Source organism: Hermetia illucens, chromosome 6, assembly GCF_905115235.1.
Source record: "Hermetia illucens chromosome 6, iHerIll2.2.curated.20191125, whole genome shotgun sequence".
NCBI lineage: Eukaryota > Metazoa > Arthropoda > Insecta > Diptera > Stratiomyidae > Hermetia > Hermetia illucens.
In genome coordinates this window covers 36,747,302-36,766,586 of record NC_051854.1, presented here as the reverse complement: position 1 = coordinate 36,766,586, position 19,285 = coordinate 36,747,302, and the positions used below count along the sequence as shown (strand labels likewise).

The window sequence follows — 19,285 nt, the reverse complement described above, 5'->3', positions numbered from 1 at the left end:
ACCCTCCTTAGCTCTAGTCAATTTCCTCGTGAGGAATACCCTCGAATATTGCTCCGTGATCTGGTCACCCTCCCGTAACTGTGATTGTCTTGCTGTTGAAAATGTGCAACGTAAATTCACGCGTTCCCTCTTCTTTAAGAAAAGCTTCCCTCGTGTGGATTACCCTCCCGCCTCCGCTTTCTGAACCTTCCCTTCCTACAACAGCGTAGATCCTATCTGGATCTATGCACATTCTTTAAAATTTCCACGGGTCTGATGGACTGCTCTGCCGCTGACGAGATCACCTGCCGTCCTGCGTCTTATAACACACGTAGTGCAGACATTTTCAACGTGCCTTTCGCAGAGCTCGAAGTCTACTTTCATTGCCCGATTCCCAGGCTTTGCCGAAATTATAATGCAAAACAGCTTGGTCCTTTTTACTTCCCTACTTTAAGTAGTTTTAAACGTAGGATAAGTTTTTTGCTTTCTCCTCCTCCTGAGGACAATAATTAATTGGAATTTTCTCTGTTTGTTGTCCGTTAATTAAATAAATAAATAAATAATGACCGTTTGAACTATCGACTTGTGTTCAAATTCCTTCCTGAAAGCATTTATCTTCGGCACCATCTGAGAACATTTTACCATAATAGAGTCTCCGATTACCAATGGAAGTTCCTTCATTTCGAGATTTACCCAAGGATTATCTTTCTGGTTGTGGGCTGCATAAAAGTATTTCAGCGAAGGTGAATTTTTCTTCCGTAATTGATCCCAAACCTCCCTGTCTTCCTCCTTTTCCTTTTTGAAAACCTACCTGTGCAGGGTTAACTAAATCGTATAATTAGGTTAATAAGCTTCAAGTGAACTTCTAGAATAGAAAGTGGTTACTGTTGATCTTAAGTGCAATTCTGTCTAGAGATAATTACCAACTGCGTATTACATGGAGTTCAGATTGAACTCTTTAAAGGTTGCGGTGTACTCGTTTAGGCAATTTTGAGCAGCATCTTAAAATAATGAACGCATGATCCTTGTTGAGGATGCTCTCAAACCCTGTTAAGTGTTAATTCCGATACTCGATATGTTGAGAGAATTACATTTAACTGGGTACCCTCCTATAAGTGACTTTTAATTACTTCGCCCACTTTGCTTACATACACCTTATGGTGGATGCCCTCCCTCATGAAGCAAATCATCTGGTACTAACAACTCAACGTGGTTGTCGACGATTTCGTTAATAATTAGTTCGGTGTTTCGTTATTTTTTGAGGTATCCAGGGTTTTTTTTCTCCCTACTCATCGGACATTCCACCCCTTATGGTATGTAAAAGTGGACATCTTACAAAGCTATCAATGGAGCCAAGGAGAGATAATGCAACAATCCTAGTTATATCTAAATGCCAGTTGTGCTCCACTGGAACCGTGCGTGTTAATAATTAAGGCATTCCCTTCCAATATCCTTGCTGAACTGCCGTCGCATGCACACTTGGCTCTCGGTTGATACTCCGTCCATGACCACCCACTTAAGCGACTGGTTGGAGTGTATCGCGCTGTGTGCTGAGGACCCGAGACCTGAAAGGATTTGCTCCGTCCTCGCAATGACTTGGACAGGCGAACACATGGGGAAGTTGCTAGCTCCTGGAAAATTCCTGCATGTTGGAGGAACTGGAGCTGGGAAAACATGAAAATAGAAAATCCGAACGAAAACACAAGCTAAAGTGTGCCAAGAACGAATCGCCGTCGTCGTCGCCGCTGCTATCCTCGTAGCCGCGATGTGGGCCCATGGAGGAGCCGTGAGTGGAGGTTCACGGCGGCTGGCCAGTGATGGTAGCAATGAGCGTGCGCGTTTCCCGGGCGCCGCGCAGTTTCACTTTGCACCAACAATCAATTTCAAAGACGGCGACGATTCCTCTCATCCACTGTGCTCTGTATCCTGCCTGTATCCTGTATTCCGTGTGCGCTCGTTCCCTTAATTTGCAATCGTTTTCTTATCGAAAAGCTCCATAGCTTGTAAGGATTTTTCATGTGAAGCGTCTCTTAGCATTGTGCGGTGGTGGATTTGTGAAAAACATAGAATTCAGATTCCGTGAAAATGTGGAAAACTATCTGAACAGTGACCAAAAGGTGCAAGGCTGGCAGGCTCAAGCCCTAGTTTAAACGGGACTCGGGGCAATTCGTCAGTGAAGCGTGATTTACTTGGATTTAAGCTGTGGATTCACTTAGAGCTCGTGCGTTTGGTGAATGTCATAGGTGAGGAGCAGAGCCTGGATTTTGGACCAGACCTCGCGGCCGGGGTCGTCATGTGAATCCTCTGCATAATTTCACGTTATGCGACACAAAATGCCCTTCTGTGCCTGGTTTTCGTGACTTTACTGTTCTCATCGCGTGAAAATCTATTGCAATGAATTACGCTTCACACCAGCGATTTTCTGTCGCTTTGATTTCCGCGTTCTCGTGAAATATTGTGACCCGAACCTATCCCATGGCATGATACAGGCGAAAGGCAATCTGATCATAGGCTACCGTTGAAGCCCTATCCGAGAAGATTCTCTGGTTTTCAGTGTGTTCAAGGAGTGTTGGATATTGTGTGGTTCTAAAGTGAAATCGGACGTGTATCTGGGATTCATGTAGTTATTCAGGAGCCCTGCGGTCGTTCGTGTGCATGGAAAATTCGGCCAATTCAAAGTGTAGCGAACATTAATGACGAAGGAGAAACTTGGAAACGAGTGACGCAAACAACGATAATTCAAATTCTTGGGAATCCCACGTTGAGAGCGGCGCATTATCGAGGCGCGTCTGCCACTGCCTTCCTTGGTATGCTATTTCAATTAACCTTATCGTGATCCTTCTTGCGCGATACAAGTTTACAGAGTTTATTTTTTATTATCCATCCGGCCATTGCTATATAGTGTGTCCCGGCACTCGCCGCCCGCGTCTTACTAGGTCCCCTTCCAGACCCCGATTTCAGTCCAGAGCTCGCTCTTTTTCTGGCATCGCTTATCGCCTCTTTTCGCCGCGTTCCTTTTCGAGTTCTCAACATCCTATCATGCTCCTCTCAACCCCCCTGTCCCTCCCTTCTGAAAGCTATCGCTATCTTTTATTACCCCGAAATCCCTAGGACCAAACAACCAAGTATGGAACAGTCAAGTGCTCGAAAGTGTTCTACGTTCTCTTCTAGTTGCTTCCTCTCACCTCCATGTCGCCCTATTTACCCGCTCCACCCCAGATCCTTTACCTCCTTGAGGCTTCTCAAGCTTTTCAATCGTTTCAGCTTTATGTAATACACAAATATAAAAATTACCGCTCGTCCGTTCGCTGACTAGGATAAAGTTTTTTAATTTTTCCCGCAAGCATATGGTTTTAATGTATCCTCCATTACGCTGTTCGCCATTTAGCGACGCCACTGGATTTTACGCATAATTTGTGCCCCATTTCGGAGGTTTCGCGGGCACCTCCTCCAGGTTCTATGCCGAAGTGGTGAAGTGGTGCATAATTACACATTCCACCAAGCTGACCCCGTCTTTGGCGATGTGCACCCTTGTAAAATATTTACTTAGTTCTTTTTATAAGTTTGAATGGGCGAAACTTAATTTTAAATGAGCCTGAAAAGAGGAGCGACAGCCGCGCTATAACCGAATTAAGCAAATAAGAAAAATAGTGTTTATCTTCCCCGCAAAAGGATGCTATGATAGTTTGTGTTGAACGCCAGCGACATTGCAGGATGGAAGCGGTGGCGTTTAACGTTCGAGTCCTTGCAAACTTCTTGGTGGAATATAAACTGTTCCAAGGATGTTTTGCACCGGGCACCTAAAACCGGGGGATATATAGCATTTTAGAAGCTTGTGCAAGTATCGAAATCTATTAGCAGAGAAAGCCAAACGTGCGCTGAAGCGAGTTTAAAAGTTTGTGTAAGTCACGTTCGAGATGAAGGGATTAGCGTGTATTCGCTGAAGGGAGGATAATGGTTGCCTCATGACCTTTCTGTGGCATAATTTGTTGACTTTAGTTTCCAGTGTTGAGAATCACCAAACACCGTCGATATTTTCTCCTGACACTTTTCTCATTTAGGAAAATCAAATCTAAGCTGCTAAGCCGGATAGCCCCGTACGCCCAGAACATCATCGGCTCATATCAAAGAGGCTACAGTTCAGGCCATCAGTTGCACTATATTTTCATCGATTTCAGGGCCACCTTTAATAACTGAAAACGCCTTGAGAGAATTCAGTATCCTCACCAAATCAATAAGACTGACTAGGCATCCCCGGACCCGGAGCAGGATCGCTCTAGGGAATTTTAAACTGAAAAGTCCTTGAAGGGAGAAGCAATAACCAGGGCGCCCTATTTAGGTAGGATTGTAGATGAAACCTCGGCCCCTCATTCCATCACACGACCAATGAAAGATCCGAACGATTAAAACATCGAGGATACGATGAAAAGGCTATAAATTACTAATGACGGCAACCATATAAAGTTTGAGCCGCCATGTCGCGGTAAAGATCTTCTTTATCTATCCTAGCCATCTCACTTCTTCGGTAAATTGAAGGAATGTTTGCCTTATCTTTAGATAGCAAGGATCTTTGACTTGCCCTCTTTCTCAAATATGCTAGATCATACCTTGCCTCCCTCAATCAAATCATCCGCCCATTGTATATTTCCACATACCGCTTGGAAGTTTCGACCAACACTCGCCACACGAAAGTCCTGGGGGTTTAACGTGAGTGTTTGCCGTGAAGGCTTAATCCCACGGTCCTCTTTGGACGCGGATTGATTTTGTGACCATAATCAGAGCCCCGCCATGCAAGCACAGCGATCCTGGTTTATACTGAGTGCAGGCTCAGCATTCATACCAGTGGATGCGAGGCTTATCTAACACCTCTGCCTCAACTAAGGGGTACGGCACCCGAGTTGTACAGCGCAACTCCACGCTTGAGCTCCGGGGAACTCTGCCCGCGATGTAGGCATAACTACAACCACCAAGAAGCTCCCACTAGGGGGCCAACCGCAAATAACCGGGCCGAGAAGACATCCTCCAGGAATTCTCCCGGAGCATATGCTCTCAGAGGGCCATCCCCTCCCCCCCTCCCCCCGGGGAGGCTTGTGTGTGTGTGTGTGTATGGTGGGGAGAAGCTACAGCTTCCGAGCACTCAGGCCGTGTTGGCCCATTGTACTCGCCTCCCCCCTCTAACGGAATATTCCGGATTCGTTAACGTATCGCAGGATTTCCGTTAGTGGATGTGATGCTACCCGTCGTAATTGGAGAACATCGGCACCAAAGATCTGATGCCTGATGTGTCCATAAGCGGGGCATTCACATAGGAAATGCTCCGTGGATTCCGCTTCCCCATTACAGGCGGGACACGTATCATCTTCGGTAATTCCTATTCTGAACATATGCCCAGCTAGTGAATTATGACCTGTCAGAATGCCCACAATACACCTGCAAGTCCTCCTGCTTTTGAACAGGATAAACTTTGCGGTACGTATGTTGGGTTCTGGCAGGAAAAGTTTGGTGTGTCGAACAGCATTTAGGCTCTGCCACCTGTCATTATGGGAAACTTGTTCCCAGTTTTTGAAAACAGATTTAGCCAATGCTACTGATACCCCAATTGCTGGCTCCGGTCCCGGCATAGGGGAGATTGACCCCTCTTTCGCTAAAGCGTCCGAGATTTCATTTCCCTCTATGCCACAGTGACCAGGTACCCAGAGTAGTTCCACCGTATTGAATCTAGACATAGAGTTCAAACGGTTTCTGCATTCCTGAACGATTTTCGAGGTGATCAAAGGACTGCTCAATGCCCTCAGTGCAGCTTGACTGTCACTGCAGATTGCGATGCGCCTGCCCTTCAACCGCTCGTCAATCACCCAGTTTGCCACCCTTAGGATCGCATAAACTTCGGCTTGAAAAACCGTTGCATATTGTCCCAAAGGAAAAGCCCACTTCTCGTTTTTATTTGAGAGGAAGACTCCGGCTCCAGAACCCTCTTCTGTTTTTGAGCCATCGGTGTAGAAGACTTCCGTATATCCCGCCACGCATTCCTCTGGGTCTTCCCAGTCCTCTCTACGCTTCAGGGTAACTAAATACCTTCTACCAAACAGATGTATTGGGACACGAGAATCGGAAGGCATTGTAAGAACTGGATTCAGTACTCCCAGTAACTCTTCCAATGCTCTGTGCCCCCCACATCCGTTGTTTTCCCATAGATCTAATCGAATTAGCCTATGAGCTGCTCTCATTGCAGTGCTTTGAATAAATATATCCAGGGGCTGCAAATTGAGTAGTGCATTCAGAGCTGCGCCGAATGTTGTGCTCATGGCACCAGTGATACCCAGACAAACAGTTCTTTGCAGTGCAGCTAGTTTACCGTGAAAACCTTTTTGTCTCACCTTAACCCACCCCACTACGGATGCATATACGAACATCGGCCTAATGATGGCAACGTATATCCACATTACCACATGAGGCCTGAGTCCCCATGTCGAGGCAAAGGTCCGTCTGCACAGCCCATAAGCTGTGAGAGCTCGTTTCATCTTTACCTCTACATGTTTGTTCCAAAGAAGTTTTTTATCTACAGTAACCCGCAGGTATTTCACTTCTTCGGAGAGTTGAAGGGTAGTACCCCTCATCTCAGGGAGGCAAAGTCCATCCAATTTTCTCCTTTTTGTGAATAAAACCATTGTGGTTTTATTGGGATTAACTGACAAACCCTGTCTAAGGCACCAGCTGTCTATCAAATCAACGGCACGCTGTATATTCCTACACACCGTTCCAAGATCCCGATCAACAGCAAGTACAGCCACGTCATCAGCATAAGCTTGAGCGTGCATTGGAAAATTTTGCAGTTCGCATAGTAGTGAGTAGATCAGCATACTCCACAGAAGCGGCGAAAGCACACCTCCTTGGGGGCAGCCCTTCGTTGCCTCCGCAGTCAGGTAGCGATTGACCCCTACCTCAGCGCACAGCAATCTTTGCGTTAGCATAGCATGGATCCACTTAATTAAAGCATCATCAACACCATGCGCTCTGGCGGCATCACAAAGTTTTTGAAAAGGCGCACAGTCAAAAGCCCCTTCAATGTCCACGAACACCCCCATCGCGTACTCACCATTCAAAGTTGCACCCTGTATCTTTGTGACCAAAGAATGAAGAGCAGACTCACAGGACTTTCCACGTTGGTAAGCATGTTGGTTTTCACTAAGTGGGTGTGACCTAAGTGCGTTTCCACGAATGTGACGCTCCACCAGTCTCTCCAAACCTTTCAGCAAGAATGAAGTCAAGCTGATCTGTCTGAAGTTCTTTGGATTAGAATAGTCATCTTTCCCAGGTTTCAGTATGAAAACTACTTTAACCTGTTGCCAAGAAGAAGGCACGTAGCCCAGAGCAAGACAGGTTTCGTGGCAGAGCCACTTCAGATGAGTTCCTTGAAGACTCGGGTCTGATCACCCTCCTCAAGTACGTGGGGACGGAACTCTCCAACGGGTTAACTGGAATCAGCCTGAGGCGGAGAACTGCAACGGAACCTTTCACCAGCTAACTACCGCTCTGCGTACAACACAACACAAAGGACATCACAAGACAACACTAACACCAAACCCACAAAAACTGGTGGCTAACCACCTCGGCCACTGGGCCATTCGCCCATCAACTGCAAGCGAAGCAGTGTCGAGGAGCTCCCTCCTTCGTCGGAAGGCAGCACTCGTGAATGCATTAGCGCGTTTAAGTGTCCCACTGTTAGCAAGGCACTGGCTAACATCGAAAATACCGTTTAATACGTGAACGCCCATGTCGTCTAGATTGCGGATGTCACTGTACGCTGGACAGACACAGAGAACATGTAACCAGTCCTCCAAGTCAACCCCACATAAAAGACAGCCCTGACTGGAGGCAAGGTTGCGCTTGAAAAGGAACTTATTCAAGCTACCGTGCCCAGTCAGGAGGAAGCCCATCTCAAGCCCAAAGTCCACGACGGAACTTTCTCTGGCAGACACATTCCTAACGTACTTATACGTGACCCGACCTTTTCCACATTCATCTCATTTAAGCTGCCACTTAGATGTTACACTCTCGTCTAACAACTTTTTCCTAATCCCTCCACCTGATCAACAGCTACTAAATCAGTATGCAGCAAAGGTACGCCTCTCCTAATCCTGTAGGCCGTGGCACGCCGGACTACTTCAGATTAAGAGGAGGAACACCCAACAATACCTGCATGGCGTCGGTCGAGACCGTACGACATACAGGAAGACACGCAGACAAAGCCACTCGTTGACAAGCGTAGAGCAGCTGCCTGCCCTTCGACGTCAGCGCCAAGTCATACAACCTAGGGGACTCATACGTAGAACACGCAAGGAAGAGCCCCATATAAATGGATCTAGAAGCTCTCCTTCTTAGACCCCACTCACACCTCATGACACGCCTCAACATACACGCTAAATTTGTAAGCCGCAGCCTGAGCTCGCGCAGGTGCGCGACCAAAGACATGCGTTCCGCGATCGTGACTCCCAAGTAGGTCACTTTCTGCCGGATCTTTAAAGACCCTCCGTTCAACTTTACGCAAGGCGGACGACGTAGGATGCCTTTAAGCATCATCGCAACGGTCTTCTTCGTTGAGATCGCGACACCGACTTTACTGGACCACGCGTTAACGATGCGCATGTATTCGGCAGCCTGTTGCTCGAGCTCACGGCGAGTGCTCCCCTCAACAAGAATGAGGAGATCATCCGCGTGGGCAACACATTCAGCCACGGAAGAAAGCTCACCCAACAGTTCGTCCATCATCAGATTCCATATAAATGGACCTGCGATAGATCCCTGCGGGCAGCCGCGCTCAACATTCACACACACACGCTCATTGACACCTTGGACGAATGCCTTTCTACCGTGGAAGTAGCTCTTCCACAGAGCCAATTCCCGGCAGTCACACTCACGAATTTTGGACAACACAGAGGACCAAATTAGGTAGTTAAATGCGCCTTTGAAATCAACAAATATTCCAACGACGTATTTGCGAGGACAACGGACAACAAAGTTCCTAACATGCATCAAGGCGTCGTCGGTGGACCTCCCAGTGTGGAAGCCATACTGCCTGTCAGATGCCAGATGGGATGATTTCACCGCCAGTCGTTGGACCATATTCCTCTCCAGGACCTTGCCAAGGGCCGGGAGAAGAGATATCGCCCTATACGACCGAAGACTACTCTTATCCTTCTCGCCACAACCACACCATCTGCATATACTTGATGTGTTGACAGTTCTACTAGTTCACACAGCAATGAGTCGATCAGTATTCTCTACCTAAGTGGCCATAGCACACTACCTTAGGGAAGCTCTTCGGTGCTTTCGTTGTCAACACTTACTTTGTTACACAGGAACCTCTGTGTTACCATAGCACAGACCCACTAAAGTATTGTCAACATCAAGCTATTTGGTAGCTTAACAGCGTATCGCCTTTGGAAACTACATATGACTTTGCACGCTGGCAAACTTGTCACTTTTCGCTCCTAACTTAATACTCTATGGCGGATCTGGCATTCAAACTGCCTGTCTTCCTCATATAATCAAGTGATGTTGCCAGTAGCTTTGAAACTTTCAGAGGATAAGAGCTCTTATTCTTATTACTGGTCTGGTTCTCGCAGTATATCAGTTGCTTTTTCAACAGTTTCACTTTGAGAAGCTTGCGGAAACCCTTCATTCATTCCTGTTCAATTCTATCACCTATTCTCCACGATTATATCCCAAAAGAATTTGCTTCAATCCCACTTAAAACTAAAAGACTCAGATCCGGTTTTCTATGAGAGTCCAGCTTGGTTGATTCATTCTGCTGAAAGGCCCTCCATGTTGCCAAGTTTTAACTATTACTACTCTTATATTTACTCTGCGAGTCTCTTTCGTTTAACCAGGATTCTTACTACTTTCACAAGATGTTGTCTCGTTCAGGAGCCGATAGACTTACGGCCGAACTGGTTATATATGGTGGCGACCAACTACATAATCTGACCGATGCTCAAAAAATGGGACAACGAATCAATGCCAGATGACTGTCAAAGAGGCATTGTCCATACATAAAAAGGAGGATGTCATTCCGTGCAGTAATTATAGAGGTATCACGTTGCTGAATACCATCTATAGACACTCTCCGCTATCTTGCTAGGCCGGCTAGCTTCGTACGCCGAGAACATTATGGGCGCATACCGAAGAGGCTTCTCTCCAGTCAAATAAGCAACTGCCTTCATTGAGATCGAGTAAAGCGTGAAATCTTGGGCTATCCATTAAAGAAGCTAAGACGAAATACGATTTATGGTGGCAACCACGCCTTCAAAAAACAAAGGAGCAACAACATCAAATTGCACTGGTTAATTAAGAACAATAAAGGCAGGAGACTACAGCTTTGACAATGTTGATAGTTTCTCCTATCTAGGGTCGAATATCACGACCGTTGTGGATAAAATCCGAGTCAATAGGTTGCGGTGGGTCGACCACTTATGTTAACTCGTATGGGTGGGAATGATCCAGTCCGAAATGTCTACAAAAGCTATATCTATGGTGGAAAAAGAAGTCGAGGCAGAGCCTGCCTCAGATGGAGCAATAACGTAGTCCTGGACGCCAGACAGATATCAAATTGGTAGACCTCGGCGCAAAATCAACATGTCTGACGTTCCTTATTAAGGCAAGCCTAAACGGATACATGTGTCCGGATAGCTCAGTGGTTAGAGCACTAGGCTGTCGTACGGAATGCCGCGGTTCAAATTTGATTTCATGGCAGTGGGATTTATATCGTGACTTAACGTCGGATACCAGGCGACTCAGCTGTGAATGAATACCTGGATCAAATCAGGGGAATAATCACGTTCGAGGGCATTTCTGACCACATTGCCTCCTACTGGGTACTTTAATCCTATAGGGTACCGTTACGGTCTTGAATGTAGTGCTCCAACATACTTCAAGGCCCTGATCTGATTGGATGGTCGTGCCAATGATAATTATTATAATTAAACCGGATACCGGTTGCTGCGCCATTGATCATGATGTCTGGTTCATATCCTGAGTTTTTGTGGTTTCCGGTTCCATCAGGGAACTTTGTTATTGCATTTTCCTTGGGTAATAACGAAAGTTTTTTCCAGATATTATAAAAGTGCGTAACTCACAGTTTCCAATTAAGTTTCTATCGTCCAAGAAGTTATTAACCCCCTGAGCAGCTAAACTGTACTGCCAAGAAGTTCATTGAATTTTATCCAATCCGTTTTCCTTGTATTTCGTCAAAGGACACCGGAATCACAGGATACATAAACAGAGGCAAGTTTCTTCTATTGCCATTAAACTTCTATCCTAAGATGACAGTAGCTCTTAACATATTTGATAACCAAAATAAAGGCTCTTGGCCTTTTTGATCTTTCAAGAATGAAGATCTTAGTCCTCTTTATCGAACCAATACCACAGATTTTACTAAACTAAACCCATGTCTTGTACTGATTTTGTCAGCTTTACTGCCTGCAGAAAGGAAAATGCTTTGGCAGGTTTAGGGTGAAGGTTCCAATAAGTGAAATTTAGCCTTTATTTCCTTCACCGGTTTGAACCCTGGAGGGAATTCTGTTCATGTGTGCCGTGGAGGACCGTCCGAGATGTTACAAGTGCTTTAGTTTTTTAAGTTGAATCCCGTTGTCATTCATCACTCACTTTAGCACTTTAAATGGAAGTGTCACTTTGGTTAGTAAATCTTGGCTTCAGTTTTTAATTTCAGTTTGTCTCGTTTAGAAACGGGGCGGCCCATTGTGATCCGTTTAGCCATTTTTTTTTTCAAAAGCCTAATTTTGATGCAATTGCTAGCCTCTCAGATTCCCATTTACTGTATCAAGCCAACATTGTTTCGGCCGGTCTTTTGGTCGATTACCGTTGACCTTGATATTCACACCAATCTGAGCGAATGAATTCTTGTTGGCGTCAATTACGTGACCCTACCATCGAAGACGTCTCGCTCGCAATTTTTCAACGACCGGTGCAACCTCACTGTCATGCCACATCTTCTTCTCCATTACCCCAAGACGCCGTTGATTGTCTTTTATAGTCGGCCAACACTCAGAACCTTGGAGGGCGACAGGGCGGACAACACCTCTTTCCACCTTCTTTTTTTGAAAAAGACTTCCCAAGACATCATCAGAAATGAAGCAGGCTCTTACGTACGTTTCTTTGATCTTTCCTGCACTCGAAATCTTTCCATGTTTATAGTGTTCGGAGCGCATAGCTCCGTTTTGACATACTGGTATGAACTCAGTTGTGCTTATATCAGAATCCCTTCTCCCTTTCTCCTATTTTCCCGGTAAATTCAGAAAAAAAGGTTTTGATAGGCAAGATTTAGTCTGTAGTTTCGCCCCTTTAGTGGCTAAAATTTCATTCTGGTGCCCCTTTTTCTTCCGTTTTCTGGAGGATTTAGCCAATAATGCCGCAGAAGGGTCGGCCGTGTTCGGAGTTCCAGTTTGTTTCATTATGGAAGTTACTGTGCTCTGGCTGACTATTCTGTAGAAACTAAATACAAGGTTTCTATCAAGTGGACAACCTGAAGAACCTGAATTTAGTGAGACCTCCAAGTCAGCGATTCGGCTGTAGCTTGATTGCCTAAAGACGCAGGTGAATTCAATGTCTGTGACTCTTCATCATTTGTTGAGTATGTACTTATTCACAGATTTCATATTCATGTTTTGGACACTGTTGGTGTAGGAGTGAATTATTACAGGTGACTTCACCATGGTGATGACCATGGGAGACTATTTTTATCATTTCAATTTTATAATTTGTATCGTCCTTGCATGTTTGTGCATCAGATTTTACCCTATTTATTTTTAAATTGTCTAGTCTGAATTTTGTTTCATTCCATACCAAAAATGTGGTGAAGTTTTTCATCCTCCGGAGCTGAATTGCACTATTGTGGTCTTCCCAGTTGGTAGATTGCTGTCAAAATGCTTTCAGGATTACATACTTTATCCATTTCACTCACTATTTTGATGATTCACTGCCAATTTCAATAAAGGATTTTATGAATGAAAGAAAGTCTTGATATAGAGGTTGTTTAGTTAAAACTAGTATTTCAAAATTCCGAAAATGTGGGTTGAATTCCAGTTGATATCAAATTACCCCTTGTTTTAATAAATAATAAATCCAAAAGTTCAACTATCCATTGTGGGGTTTACTTATCCTGAAAGCGTTTTTTTGTTTACTGTCATTTCAACTTGATATTACTCGATGGGAAAGTAAGGTTGATTTCGTCCTTATTATGTTGTTAAATGCTTGGAAGATTAGCCAGTTTTTCCATTAGTAGTACAACTTTGGAACTGCTCATTGGGAAAGTTCTAGTTTTGCTTGCATGTGGTCAGAACTTTGATTAGAAAACTGCCAGTGATGCTCTGGACCGACCGAATTTCGAATGTTAAATTACGTGGGCACATAGTTGTTAATTTTAAAAATACCCGGAGTAGTGTCTAGGAAGAGATACATAATTTATAACCCTAGAAAGTCCTTGAGTGTTAAATAGTTGCTGGTTTCTCGCTTTTTCTTAGATCTAGGACTATGATACTGTTATTCATCAGATTTCGCGAGCCCAGAATTTATTTTTTAATAATAATAATTTCATCTCTTTATTTAGATTGTATCTCGACCCTGCCTCAAATTAATATTTTTTCATCACCTGAAGAATATAAGAACTCTTGAGTTCCTAAATACGGGAGGCGCTATATATGTTGTGTTGTGGAATCATGTTTATTTGACAGTTGAATGTATATTAAATGCAGTTGTAGTAAACTTAATTGTTAATTCACACTATGTACTACATTTAATGGTTAGTTCACACTGTTACATTTCTCCTTCCTTCAGTAATTTTACATCTCTTCGACTAGTCTCTTGGGTCGATTTCTTAGCCGTTGGCTTCGCCGTACTGGATGTTCAATTTAGTGTGCTTCGGTGTGTTGTCCTTGTTCACTCATGTTTCCGTTTTCATGCGACGGTATAGCGGGCTGCATAGACTGCTGATGTTCCTGTTCATCATTAGCTGTCGGGCTTGAAGATTGGTAATGGAAACTGTTTCGCTTAAAATCTGAGACATCCCGGAAGTCGATTGATGGTGGTATTACCCTCCGTTCTCGGATATGATCCGCATGTCGTCTTCTTTCTACACCGTCCTTTGTTCGAACACGGTAGGAATATCGATTTGTTCTTTCGACTATGTTGGCTGGTTCCCACATTTTCTCGATGTCTGTCTTTACGAATACTGGTTGTGCTGGTTGGAACTCTCTGTTAGACTGCTCTGCTTGAAGATTTTGTTTTACATGTTTAAAATGCATCTCTCGCCGTACATTAGGCTTCAGATTGTCAAATAAAGTTCGCAGGCGTCGACCTAGCAAAAATTCAGATGGTGCCTTCCCTGTAAAGGAGTGTGGTGTGTTTCGACATGTAAATAGAAATGTGCGCAAGCGCTGACGTTGTGATAAACCATCATATTCACTGGCTTTCATGCGCTCCTTGAATGTTCGTACGAATCGTTCGGCTAGTCCGTTGGTTTTCGGATGGTACGGTGAGGACGTTACATGTTTTATTCCATGACTTTGACAATAATTTCGAAACTCTTCTGACGTAAATTGACTACCATTATCCGACACGATAATTTCCGGATAACCAAATGTTATAAACTTCTCCTCTAGGAATTCGCACAAAGTTCTTGTGGTGGCAGCATAAAGTACATCTGCTTCTACCCACTTTGATAAAGCATCAACAAGCACAATCCACATTTTTCCTTCGAAGGGACCTGCAAAGTCCACATGCAGTCGTTGCCAACAATGCTCTGGCAGGGACCAAAAGTAGATTGGCAGTTCAGATTGTTTTGGGCGTTGCCGTTGACATGCCCCAACAGGTGTTGAAGCGGCTTGTGATCCGTAATTAATGTAAACTTTGTCCCACGTAAATATGGATCAAATTTCTTCACGGCGAAAAATATTGCTAAGGCCTCCTTGTCAATGGTAGCGTATTTTTGTTCTGCTTCGTTCAATTTTCGTGACGCGTAGGCGATAGGTAACTCGTTGTTAGCCTCGTCCTGATGATATAAAACAGCACCAAGGCCTACATCGGATGCGTCTGCTGCCAAATAAAGCGGTTTTGTGTGATCGTAAGGAGTTAGATGACGGGCGCTAGCTATCATATGTTTAACATTATCCAATTGTTTCTGTTCCTTTATTGACCATCGCCATTGCGCCTTTGTACCAGTTAATGCGTGTAGTTCGGAACATGCTCCATGTAAGTTGGGTATGAATTTCTCGTAAAAATTGACCAATCCCAGAAAGGATCGTAACTCCTTCTTGTTAGTGGGTATTGCAGCATTTTTTATTGCTATCAGCTTGTCTTCCACTGGATAGATCCCTTTTCGGTTGAATTGATGGCCCAAATAGTCGATACTGTCTTGAAAAAAGCTACATTTGTTCTTTTCGATACGAAAACCAGCTTCACGCAGACGTTTAAAAACTTCTCTTAATGATCTTAGATGGCTATCTTCATCTGGACCTGTAATGCCTATGTCGTCGAAATAGATTGCAACGTTGGGTATGCCAGCAAGTAGATTTTCCATATAATTTTGAAATGTTCCGGGTGCACTCGATATACCAGGAGTCATACGGTTATACTGAAAATACCCTTTGTGTGTGGATATGATTAGGTATTTTCTTGACTCTGGACTAATCTCGAGTTGTAGATAGGCATCGCGTAGATCTAATTTCGTGTACTTCTCACCCTTGGCAAGCTGCTGACGGATGTTTTCGAATGTTGGTACTGGATGTCGTATTGTTACTAGTGCTGGATTCAGTGTAACACGAAAATCACCACAAATGCGTATATTTCCGTTTCGTTTAACCACGTTGACAGTTGGTGTTGTCCATTCGATCGGTGTTTCGTTGGGGTCAACAGGTGAGATAATTCCAAGCTGCTGTAACCTTTCAAGTTCGAATTCCACGCTTTTTTGAATTCCGAATCGGACTGGCCTGGCTGGAATATGTATTGGTGTTGCTGTTTCCTTTACGTGAATTTTAACTTGGTAGTTATTATATTTATTTTTCCCAGTCCTTCTTTGAATAGCTGCTTGTTCTCTTCCAATATGTCATTTAACTTCTGATGCAGTGGTTTCGTTGTCGGCTGCACGTGGTTGTTGACACGATCTACGTTGTACACTGGTTCGGGCAGTGGCAAATTGAAGGCTTCATTCCACTCTAAGCCAAATAACATTGGATTCGCGTTGTCCACCACGACTACTTTCAAAGATCGCGTTCGCTTGTTCAGCGTCACTGTCACTGTAGCTTCCCCTTGGCAAGGTAAATCGAAATTGCCATAAGCCCGTAGTTTTGGCTTCCCTTTAAGCGTTGGTGATCCGATCTGTTTCCAAAAATCTGTACTTATAATGGAAACTGACGCGCCCGGATCCCAGTCCATCGTACACGTGACACCGTTTATCTTAACGTCAATGTTTCTTTTCTTAGCAATGGCACTCATTACTTTAAAAACTTGCTCACAACTCGAAATAGATGTATCACTATTTTTTACGTTGTAAATATGCTGTTGTTTCTTTTTGTCTCTCGCGATCAATTTAGCTCTGCCTTTTCTTATACAGCACGACCCGTAATGTCCACGTTTGCCACACGCTTCACAATTGTGATTCGCCGCCTTGCAGTTGTCTTTTGAATGTCTTTCACGCACACCACATCTTAAACATTGTTCTTCCGACAAAATTCGGATCCGCTTACCGATTTTCGCACGACGTTTTACTATCTTTTTCACTTCCGCGCATTCACTTTCTACAATGTCTTTTTCCGCCAACTCTCTTGATAGCGCTATTTTGAAGACTTCCGCGAACGACACTTCGTTTTCTATGCCTTCAATATCATCGAATGTTTTTAGCTCTGGCCACCTTTGTTTCAATTCCACTTCAAGTCGGGGATGGTTGAGACCCGTTGCAAACCGATCACGTAATTGACGTTCTAGCATGTCGCCGTCGTAGCCACTATCGCGACTTATGTCTTTTAGCCTGTTCGCGTAAGATTCGAATGACTCATCTTTTTTCCTCACACAATTCCAAAAGTTCGTTAGAGCTTTGAAGCGCGTGGTTTTTCGTTCAAAAAGCTTCACGAATTTTTCCGCGATTTCCGTGTAAGTCAGGTTTTCAATTTTTTTCTTTGCGTCTGCAAATGCAATTTTTAGTTCACGATAGGTTTCCGGCTTTAGACATGATACGAATAATTCTCTTTTCGAACTTATATCATCCGCGATTCCCCACATGTGGCACTGGGCTTCAAAATAATCTACGAAAACACTAGCCGTTGTAACGCCATCATATTTCTCACATTTAAAGTTTGTTTTTTTACCTCTGTAGAGATGTTTTCTCTACCAACCGTCACGGTAGCGAAGTTTTCAAGAATTTTTAGGATGGCGGTTTGTTGCTCCGCCTGCACACGTAAAAATTCGGCAAACTGTGTGGCGTCCATATTTAACTCGCGCTCGGAAAAACGAAAAACACGACCGTCCTCGTCGCCAGTATGTTGTGGAATCATGTTTATTTGACAGTTGAATGTATATTAAATACAGTTGTAGTAAACTCAATTGTTAATTCACACTATGTATTACATTTAATGGTTAGTTCACACTGTTACATGTTGAGACTAGATAAAAAAAGGAAAATTGATATAAAAAATATCTTTATGGTATCTCAAAGTAGGTTTTTCCAAATGACTCCACCGATTCGAACGAAATTTGGTGGACATATGGGAACTATGAAATGCTACGCATATAGTGATTGGCATAGATTTACGTGAAATTTAAATGGGAGCTCGCCATACACTTAATAGGGGGATGTAAATTTTTTTTTCGCCGATTACAGTCATGTGGGGTATCAAATGAAAGCCCTTGTTGCTCTGTAAATGGCTCATTAAAAAAAAAACGATTCAATCTGCAACACTAGGGTAAGTAGAGTCCTTCTTCGTTATAAGGAAAATGTTCTCGGTTGGCCGAATTTTCCTCTCTCTGTTGAATCCGGGCCCTTTTTGCAGCGTCACTGACCTTACGATCGGAACGGTCGATGCGTTTCACGTCTCCCAAAGTCATCCCCAACACGTCCTTGACTTGCAATGAATAAAAATCCTTTGTTAAAAATCATCACTGCTGAGTGGGTAGCTATTTCAATCACTCGTTTACCGGGGTGGAAAAGTTTTGGAGCCAAAATCCAAATACAGCTTTTGAGGGATTCGGTGTTGTTTGAAATGTGTATCAGAAGACAGAACCTCGTATGTACATTTTATCAATTGTACAATCTGAGATCGATGGGAATTCTGTCATGCTGAAAACTTGTGAAAGTCCCTTGGCTCTCGAACTGACGCTACTTGATGAGCGGAATAGTCGCATTCGACTAAGTACTCAAAAAGACCGCAGGTGTTCATATTCCCTCGCTGAAATGCCTATGAAGATATGCGTTTTTCATAAAATCCTTTGTATGGCGTGTTCTTAATATCACCTAATTTCAAAATATGCAAAAAGATCGATTTTCTGAAACCACGACGATAGAAGACCCTTAAATCACTTGTCAAATCATCTTTCCATTCTGCTTGAGATACCACCATGACATGGTTTTTGATTGCAATCTTCTTCTTCTACGAACAAAAATCGATAACCATAAATTATTGATTTTCGGGAATGAATGAAGGTTGGTACCAAATCAGGTCTGAAGTGAGTGCTCAAACAGTCGGTTACTAACCCAGATATGTGGCAATTGGCATCGTTTTGATGAAAAATGATACAACAGCGTTTGCCTGTTTTCCTTTATTTCACCGAGATCTTCAGACGAATACCATATTGCATTATTCATTCTTTGATAACCGATTTGGATGACCTCCACAACTTTCGCCGGTAAACGATCTGCAATTATGATTAAGTTTGCCTTAAAAGCCCTTTACAACTGCCAAGATGGGGCTTTCATTGCCAAAAAACTAAGATGATCGATGTACTCCTACATAGATAATGCATATCTTGAGTCGTAATTGTTGCAACAAAATGTCAACGAATTAATTCCATTTTTTTTCTGGGACACAGTTTTCAATTTTTGACGGCGCGATGGCCGAGTCGATTGAACACTAGCCGTTCAATGTCGTTGTCACAAACATTTGTGTTTGGCTTTATGTTGGCCCGTTGATCTAAGCTTATCACTTGCGCATCATTGAAGAAAAGAGACTCTGTGCTCGATATTTCCGAAAGAAATGAACAGGTTGTATACAAATTTTCTAGGAGAAAGTAGTGCCTTTCGTAG

General features: G+C 43.7%; 1 protein-coding gene across 3 annotated transcripts in view; it reads left to right on the top strand.

Annotated features, from left to right (window-relative positions):
• Nucleotides 1-1,541: 1,541 nt before the first annotated feature.
• The window catches only part of LOC119659532 (zwei Ig domain protein zig-8-like), a 294,573-nt gene continuing 276,829 nt past the window's right edge, over nucleotides 1,542-19,285 (top strand). For 2 of the 3 annotated variants that reach the window (XM_038067672.1, XM_038067671.1), the window contains exon 1: nucleotides 1,542-2,786. The gene's annotated coding sequence lies outside the window, so the exon portion shown is untranslated. The remainder of the gene's footprint in view (nucleotides 2,787-19,285) is intronic. The other variant, XM_038067673.1, reaches the window with a different exon arrangement.